The following is a 10,124-nucleotide window of genomic DNA, read 5'->3' on the forward strand; positions in this document are numbered from 1 at the left end:
TGTGTGTGTGTGTGTGTGTGTGTGTGTGTGTGTGTGTGTGTGTGTGTCTGTGTGTGTGTGTGTGTGTCTGTGTGGGGTATACATGTACCCATTATTTAGGATGGTTTTCTCTACAGGGAAGGTACATACAATCTATGCCTGTCTCAAAGGTTAAGTCCAGCAGGAGAACTATAATCTAAAAACAGTACACGAAGGGCTTAGCCTGAAAACATAAGAGTATATATGACAGACCCTTTACCAGGGGACTTATTTGGCAAAGTGCAATAGGGAACCTCCAACTGAGCCACTCTTAGTGGGAATTCAAGTCCATGGTGCCATGGCCCAGAGTCCTTCCCAGGTTCATACAGTGTAAGATGGCCAGTTAAAAGACAGTATGTGGAATTTGAAACTCAGTGTATGACCTAATTCAGCTGATGACCAGGACCAGGACTCAGAGAGGACACACATTTATAGAGCATGTACCAGGTGCCAGGCTGTGTGTTAAACTCTTAATCTAGTGATTTATTTATTTATTATTTTGGGTCCGGTCATGGGGCCTGAACTCTGGGCCTGGGCACTGTCCCTCAGCTCTTCAGCTCAAGGCTAGCGCTCTACCACTTGAGCCACGGCTCCACTTCCGGCTTTTTTCTTTTTGCTTATGTGGTGCGGAGGAATCGAACCCCAGGCCTCAGGCATGCAAGGCAAGTGCTCTACCACTGAGCCATCTTCTCAGCCCAGTGTGTGTTAAACTCTTTACAAGCACGGATCCATTCATTTGTTCCTCAGCTAGTTACTAATAATACTAATAATATGCCCCCTTTCCAGTATATGTGTGTATGTGTGTGTGTGTGAGTGTGTGTGTGTGTGTGTGTGTGTGTGTGTGTGTGGTTGTCAGGGTGGGGAGAGGGTGCAGTAACCAACTGAGTTTCTGCAGGCACACTGCTCTGAAGATAGAGCCAGAGTCAAAACCTGAGTAGATTGCTACTTTAACCCATTTCCTTTATCATTAAGCCACACTGTCCTTAGAATCGGGCTCATGTAAAGGCCAAAGTACAGGGCTTAGATTTGGCCAAGTTAATGAATGGGTTTTCAGACAAATTTGGGGGCTCTGCTTCCCTTAGTTCCTTTTCTGCCTCCACCTGCATTTTCATGAATCACTGCAGTAAAAACATATGGATTGCATTGAGTTAGCGCCCCCTTGTGGATAGAGCGGTGGTAGTAAGTAGATAAGGGATTTTGAAGATTTTTGTCATGAATTTTGTGAGCTCTCTGGGTCCTAAGGTGCATGCAATCCCAAGATGGATGGCAATAGAAATGAGAGTGTTGCCATGAAACTGTGAGGAAGGACTTAACAATGAATCAAACCGAAAACAAAGGTTTGCTTTATCTAATGTGCTTTGAAACCAATACATGATACTGAGTCCAAGGCAGAAACCAAGAGATCAGGAATGAAGAAAAGTCTTGTTAGAAAAGCAGTAGCCTCTACCTGTTGCAATAATAATTGTATGTTCTTTTATATCAGCAACTATTAAATATTAATTATACTAATATATATTAACTATACTAATATGTGGAATTCCTATGATTATATCCATAATCTTTAGAACAGCCCTTTATGGTAAAAATGATTCTTTCTATGCTACAACTGAGGAAGCTGACTGTTAAATGATTCAAATTACTTGTTTTTGGATTGTGTGCCTGCAATTCATCCTGTATGATTCTAAGTAAATCTCTACTTCAGTTTCTTCATCCTTTAAATTAGAATAATAAAGCATTTACTACATGAGGTTACATTAGAAATAAATGACAATCTTCAATCTGCATAAGTGACTTAGAAGAGTGTCAGCAGATAGTGAGTATGAATAAATATCATTCATTTTTGTCATTATTTAGAATCCCAAATCTCTCCTCAGAGTTAAAAACCACATACCCACTGTGTCATGGTATTGCCAATCAGATGTCTCAGACACCTCGAACTCATGACCACCCTCCATCCCAAAATAGTTTTCTCACAGTTGTCTTTGTGAGTACCTTTGTCAGACATAAGTCCATTAGATATAAATGTTGTTATTTCTCCTTTGTCTGCTTCAGTCCACAGAGCTATTCCCCCACCACGTTCTGAACTAATGATGGAAGTAGTTTCGCATCACCGCTATGAGTAGAAACGTTTTACAACTACTTAAAGATAATAAAAATGTATTTTTTAAAGAATAAACATTTAGGGCTGAAGATGTAGCTCCAGTGATAGAGCAGCTACCTATCAAAAGCAAGATCTTGAGGTCAAATGTCATACTGCCTCCCCCCCAAAAAAGAAAGAACAGACACTATCAACTATAAAATACTAGTTTTGTCATTTGTTACCTGCAAAGCTAATCTTCTCTGGGTGTCACTAGCCTCATCTTTACGATCTGGGAAATAATGGAATCTAGCTCATTAGATTGTTGTGAGGCTTAAATAAACTTGTGTATATAACTATCTTAAAACAGTGCCTCAGTATATAGAAACCTCTCAGTATCTGTTAGGTGCTATTTTTATTAACACAAGTTTATTTTCTGAGTTGTTATTTTGGTAGCTGTAGCCTTGGCTTCCTCATTACCGTGCCCGTCCGTCCATGTGTTTACTTCTGTAGGAAGCAGAACGGCAGGAAATGAATGTATGAGAAGTTTCTGGTAAAATCTGGATGGTGAAAGCCACAGACGACCTTAAATCAAACATAACAGCACAGATGGCTCAGACCCTCATCTATATTCCATATTTGTTTCAGGGAGGTCGGTGTCGAGCTAATACACAGCAAAGCCTGGCATTTAGAGGAGACTAAAACCAGGCGAGATGAAAATGATTAAAAATATTTGTTCGATCACCCAAATTATACTAGCTGAATTCCTCCCTTTGTATTTGACAGTGGGAATGGAAATGGATTCAACAAAGTTATACCAGTGAAGCTTGTGTAGTCACAGAAAACTGGGACAGAATACTGGGGACTTCTGCACTCACACAAGCTCTGGTTGAAGCATGTCCCTGGTCAGTACTTGGCATTAATCTATACCTTTACAAGGAGACAACTGCTGGACAAATCTCTCCTCACTTAGCTAGTTCAGAAATTCTTTTTTGTTGTTGTTAAGTTAATGTGGTACCAAGGAATCGAACCCAGGGTACATGCATGCTAGGCAAGCACTCTGCTCTGGGCCACATTTCCAGCCCCCATACCATACATTTTATAAAGATATTTGATTAAATTTTATTATTTCTAATTTTGTTTGAATTTTTTGTCAGTCCTAGGGCTTGAACTCAGGGTCTGGGCATTGTCCCTGAGTTTCTTTTATTCAAGGCTAGCACTCTACCAATTGAGCCACAATGCTACTTCTGATTTTTTTTTCTGTTTATGTGGTACTGAGGAATCAAACCCAGGGCTTCATGCATGCTAGGCAAGCCTCCTACCACTAAGCCACATTCCCAGCCCCCAGAAACTCTTGATTTACAAGAAGATGCCAATTCCAGATATGGATTTTTCCAAATGAAGAGGTCTCAGTCTGACACAGCAGATTTGTAGCTACCTTTTTCAGCCTCTGTGAATTCTTCTGTACAGGGGAAAGTGGTTGAAAATGATGGAGCGGGTAACATTGTTCAATAAGACATGTACTCATTACCTGACGTATGTAACTGTAACCCTTTTGTACATCACTTTTATAATAAAATTATTTTAAAAATAGTACTCATCTCATAGGATGCTGAAGAATTACCAGATCATTCATACAAAGCAGTAAACACAGCACATGACACAGAGTAAAAACTTAATTTCAATTAGACACTCACTATTCTTAATCCATAAGTATACTGAAATTTTTTGAAAAGGAATGGAGAAGACTTAGATTGTTTATATTTCAAAACATGGGAAGTTCGGTACAAAAGAAAATAATGCATACTGTACCATGGCCATAGTCATATTGGGGCTTCCGGTGTGAAAAGTGGAGTTCATCTAGGGCTTTGAAATAGTGAAATTAGAGGTCAGGAAGACCTGAGTTGGAACACCACTTTGGTATCTCAAAGCCAGCTTTGTAGAGGTAATGAATTTTCTCTGTGATACTCTTCAATTCATGCATTCTGTCATTAGGGAAGAAGTGGCCCTGGGATGGGGCCTCTTGGGCCATATAAGCAGGATTTTCATATGTGTTTGGTGGTGAGATGGAAATAGCATGTTTTTTCATTCCATTTTGTTACCACTGTTGGTGTTGCATTTGTCTGTAGGAAGGTATCATCAGGCAATTGCTGTAAATATGATTTCTGAAGCCAGAATACCTTGGTTCAAATTCCAACCCTGTTATTTTTTGTTGTTGTTAGTTTATGTGGTACCAAGGAATGGAATCCAGGGCACATGCATGCTAAGCAAGCACTCTACCTCTAAGCCACATTCCCAGCCCTGTGATCTTGGTCAAGCTATAAACCTCCCAAGACTGCAATGAGGATGAAACAAGATCCTATATAATCACATACATACATGTGTGTACAGGTGTATGTAGATGTAGATGTAGATGTAGATGTGGGCTCAGTGGAAAGAGAATGGGTTAAGTAGCCAGGTTTGAAGCCTTAAGTTAGTTGTATGATCTTAGCTAAGTGGCCTTGCCTCTCTAAATGTGTTTCTTCATCTTTAAGTATGATGTCCAATACAGCACTTGCTGTGAGGTGGAAATGGCCTGGCATATGTTAACAAGCTGTTCTTAGACACTACCCCATGTAAGTCTAGAACATTTAGCATGTCGGGGATGAAGAATGGGGATGGGACAGTGAGTACAGTCTGAAGGGAAAAGGAGAATAATAAAGAGAACCTGTAAAAATATTAAGGCATCCTAATTAATATATCTTTACCTCACCTTCTTTCTTTGTGATGAGACTATTTTCAGCCTATCCTTTAACAATTTTGGATATACAATGCTCTTTTAGCTATAATATCTATATGGTACAACAGATCACTAGAACTTACTATCTAAGTGCAACTTTATACCTTTGACCTCCATCTTCCCATACCCCTCCCTTCCTTCCCAGTAATTACTCTTCTCCTCTCTGTTTCTATGCATTTGATTTGTTTGTAGCTCCCACAATGCAAATAAGAGCATATTTGTTTTTCTGTGCCCAGCTTATTATACTTAGCATAGTTTCCTCTAGGTTTATCTATGTTGTCATAAGTGACAAAGTTCCCTTCTTTCTAAAAGCTGAATGCTATTCCATTGTGAGTGTATACCACATGAATCCATTCATCTATTGGTTGACATTTAGGTTGTTTCTATGTCGTGAATAGAGAAAATGATTTAGTCACTCTACAATGTACACGTGGATCATAACCTTACACTGTACTATAGTAATATAATTACTATTTGTTGATTTAAAAATGGGAAAGGAGCTGGGGTGTGAAGGGAGAGGTGATGGGATGGTATAATACCTGATAGCTCCTAGGTTATCTGTGAAAGGAGCAAGGTCAACAACTGAGTCTGAAGGAGTCACAGTGGGCAAGAGGAGTCTGGAGGTCACAAGGTTGATTGTGTAGACCTGTTGGCCCACTGTGGTAGCCTTACATCCCATAGCTCTACATATTACCTTCTGCACCCAAAAACTCTCTTGGATTACATATGGCTTGGCTTCTCCATGACAAATACTGCATGTATGTATGTGTGCTGCCATAACTATAACCATTCTCTGAATTCTTTGAGACATTGTGTATGCTTACTCTTGCACTTTTCTGATGCCTGTGAATTCAGGGATCCATCAGCAGGTCTGTTTGCCCACTGTAAGCTTCTTGAAGATGGGATCAGGGTAGTGAGCCATTTCTCCATGGAGGAAGGCACAGCACAGACTTGAGTTGATAGTATGGCTTCTTGTCATCCCATTTTCTACTACTAGAGGCAACACAAAGACTCAAAAACTCCATATTGTCTTGTACTTGACTTTTCTTCAATTTCAGAGTGTCTTTATAAATTTTTCTGTCACCCTTCTTCACCTCCCCTTGTACTTCTCCTTAGGATTTGGGGAAGCATTTTTCCGTATCTTTTGTTCACCTGAACACAAGAGACTTCTTTGGAATTTCTGGAGCCCTCTGGAATTCACTTCCAACACATGGAAAATCCAAACAATGCTTAAGGGTGGGGATAGGGGTTCAATTGTCAGAGCTAAGGAAGACTTCCTGTTGCTCTATATAGCTTGAAACAAGTCTTTTGCAAAGACCCACCACTCAACTCTCTAGCTTCAGAAGAGGCCTTACAATCTGACCCATCATAAACAAGATGCCCTCCAGATTGCAATATGGTCAAAGGAGGGTCTGGATGAGTATATGTCACCATGGGCCCAAGGAACATTGACAGGTGGGGAATAGGTGAGGAGGTTGTTCCACCATTTCTTTTTTTTTTTCTTTTTTGCCAGTCCTTCGGCTTGAACTCAGGGCCTGGGCACTGTCCCTGAACTTATTTTGCTCAAGTTTAGCATTCTACCACTTGAGCCACAGCACCACTACTGGCTTTTTCTGTTGTGTGGTAGAGAGGAATCAAACCCAGGATTTCATGCCTGCTAGACAAACACTCTACCACTAAGCTACATCCCCAGCCAAGTTGTTCCATGTCTATACACTTGGTCCTGGGATTCTACTTGCCAAATGTTCACATAAACATATTCAGAGAATATACCTAGGATTTCTGATTGTCAGAGACACATTGTTTGAATCAACTTTTCCCCCAGATACTCTATTCTGTCACTCTAAACCATCAACCTCACCCTCACCCCTTGATCCAGGCACTTGGCTTCTAAAGACGCTCAAGCTTCAGTCAGGAGGCTGGCATGTGACTTTGCTGAGCACTTCTAATATGTGACAACTCTGATCACATGCTATGTTTAGGTTCTGCACCTGTTTTACAACACAGTCCTACCTCCTCCTCACCAGCACTGGGGTGGTGGTGTGAAAAGAACCCTGAATTTGGAGCCAGAAGCTTTAGTTTGAGGTTCCAACTCCTACAGTCCTCCTGTTTGCTATGATGGTCTCCAGTGGCTTCAGCGAGCATTTTCCAGTTGAGTTGCCCCTTTAAAAGGAAAAGAACATATATATCTATACATAGTTCTCAATTACTGACTCATTTCATTACAATGTTAAACTACGTACAAGGAGAAAATAAACTGTAAGCCCCTGATGCTTCTGGCGGATATACAATTATAAAGCTGAAACAAACTTCTGAATGAAATGTAAACAAAACTTTTTTAAAAAACCAATAAAAATCAAATGATCAACCGCTATTTTAACAAGGTGGATGATGTTGTTTTTCTAAAATTAAATTGCTGTTGAGATCGTGACTGTGGAGCCGACTGGAATACAGGTTCTTTTGAGTTCGTCATGCTATATTACTGTGAGCCAGGCGATGACTCAGCCCTCCACCACTTTTTTCCTATTAGATCTACTGCAAAACTGTCATTCTTCCAGCCCTCAGGGACATCATTTGGCCTTCACTGGGACTAAGGCATCATTTATGTATTAAGTTCTCCTCTGTTCTTTTCTCATTAGTCCTTGACAACGCAAGCAGGACATTGTGAAGCTAATCAGTTCTTTTAGACAAAATGTGGCATTGATTGCTAGCTAGATATCTCAGTAGGTCTCCCTTTTCCCTATTAATGTCTTAAGCTGAAAATTATATTTCACAACCTTTCTTTTTTGCAGCCATACTACAAGGTTCGGGGAATGACATATAAGTAAAAGTGTTGTTTAGGATCTTCTGAAAAGGGAGGAGGCTAGTCTATCTTGGTCCTTTATCCTATCTTAATGCTTCAAACCAACAAGTATTGTCTGGAGCTCCAGCACTCAGCTTGGCTCATGAGGATCAAAGCTGTACATAAAGAGTACCACAATATAGACCTAGGATGTAGAACTGGCAAATCTTCTCTCGAAACTTTTGTGGTGCGAAAGAGAATGAGTCTTCTGTCTCATTTAGAACATTGTTCTTTGGGATTTTTTCCCTCATGTTTAACCTAACATTGTCCTGATACATCGACACAGGTGAAAACAAGGGCCCTAATCCTTATAACTACCGATAGGTACAATTAAAGCATACAGATGATTGATGTAGAATAAGCTTGTGTCATTCATTTTGGTTTTAATTGTGACAAAACACTGCCTAATTGGTAGTACAGCCAGTATGGAAAACAGCATAGAAACTGGGAGAGAGTAAGGGAAGGAGTGACATTGTTCAAAAAGAAATGTACTCTTTATCTGACTTATGTAACCATAACCCCTCTGTACATCACCTTTACAATAACAATAGTTTTTTTTAAAAAAATACACAAGACTTGAAAACAAACAATAGAAATTACTCAAAAAATAAAAACTACAAATAGAACCACTAACCTCGCTTTTGGATACACGTTCTAGTAGAAATGAAATCAGTACCTCATAGAGATATCTACTCTCCTATGTTCATTACAGAACGTCAAAACTCACCCAGAAAGGACATAGGAGCCTATTGTTGAGGTAATGACATACAGACAATGGACATTCTAGTGGATGCTCTGGCTTTGAGCCTGTCTCGCAGGCAAGACCCCAAGTACAGAGCTATGAAGAAGCAAGCCAAGAAAACAATGGAGGAGGAAGGCAGAAGCCAGCCTCACCTGCCTACACAGACCCCAGCATCTAGCTCCCTATTTCCTTGTCCCATAGAAATGCACAGAAAATTGCTTCTGCTGGCATGACAGATCATAAGCCAAGAGAGTGGCTGTCATTGCTTCCTAGAATGCCAGAGGAATAGAGCAGGTGATGGAAGAATGAGGCCAAAGTGCTAGCCAGGAAGGGTCAGCTTTCTATCCCTCTGTGGGGCCCCAGCTGCTGGACATAGCCATGGCCCCGGAAACTTGACTCCTCTGACTGAAATCCCCATGCTAACTTCAAATTTAGCTATGGGCCTTAGGCCACTTTCTAAACGGCCTCTTCATTTGTTCCCCTCCTCCCCATTGCCTCAGCCTTCAGGGCCAAACTCTGGTACAAGGGGAGCACTATGAAATTGGAACCTCAGTTTGGCCTGCTTCACTTGTCTCCAAATAATAAATCTTAATCAAGTCACTAGAGAGAATCCCTTTTGCCTTTACCACAAATTCTTTACTTCTCTGTTCCCTTTTTCCTCCCTTCCATTCCCACCTTCCTCTGGCCTTTTGGGAGTCTCTTCCCCCTATAGGCTTTGCTGGGCCCTCCAGGGTGAAGTAGTGGGAAAAGCACTGTTTGGCCCACAAAATGAAAATTAATCCCGGATCTGCCACTAAGTAGCTGTAAGATCCAGAGCAAGTCACTTCAACCCTCCAAGTTTGTTTCCTGTCCTGGAAAATAGATATGGTAATTCTCCCAATGAAGCTGCTGCCATGATTTAATTGAATGAAACAAAAATCTGTAAACGTCCCCAATATCTAGAACGGGCTTTCAACTGATATGTTGTGTGTCATGTATTCTGTACCCGTGATAACTATTCCTCAAACCTGACCCTTCCACTGTGGCTGGCCTTGATGAATGATACCTGCTGCCAGCCAGAAAAGCACAGAATGGATCCTGACTCATTCCTCTGCCTTAACTTCCAAGTTCAATCCATCACCAAGGAAGGCCTGTCAATTTAACTTCCATGTCTCAGTCAGATACTGTCTCATAATAACATGAATCTCTGTCATTGTGCTGAAAAGTTGCAATTTTACATTTATGGTGAGATATCCATGCTAATCTCCCTTTTTATTTTCAGCACCCAGCACCATGTCTGTCATTCAGTTAGGTACTTCATAAATATTGTTGAAGAAACAAATGAGGTTAGAATTACTCCATTATTTTCGTTAACTGGTAAGTCATTTCAGGCTCAGTGAGGCTAAATAACTTGCCTAGAGTCACGCAGTGAACAGCCAAACTAGGATTCAAACTAAGATTTGTCTGATCCCAGAGCTAGTCTGTTTTTCCCCCAGCTTTATTGAACAAACAAAATTGTATAAATCGGAGGTGTACAATGCGATGATTTGATATACGGATATAATGTGAAATGAGTACTGTGATCAGGTTGACTACCACATCCATCACTTTACCCTTATCATTTTCTGGTGTGTGGTGAGAACATTTAAGATCTGCTTCCTAGCCAGGCATGGTGATAAATATTGCA

This window comes from Dipodomys ordii, unplaced genomic scaffold (assembly GCF_000151885.1).
Source record: "Dipodomys ordii isolate 6190 unplaced genomic scaffold, Dord_2.0 Scaffold38, whole genome shotgun sequence".
NCBI classification, from domain to species: domain Eukaryota; kingdom Metazoa; phylum Chordata; class Mammalia; order Rodentia; family Heteromyidae; genus Dipodomys; species Dipodomys ordii.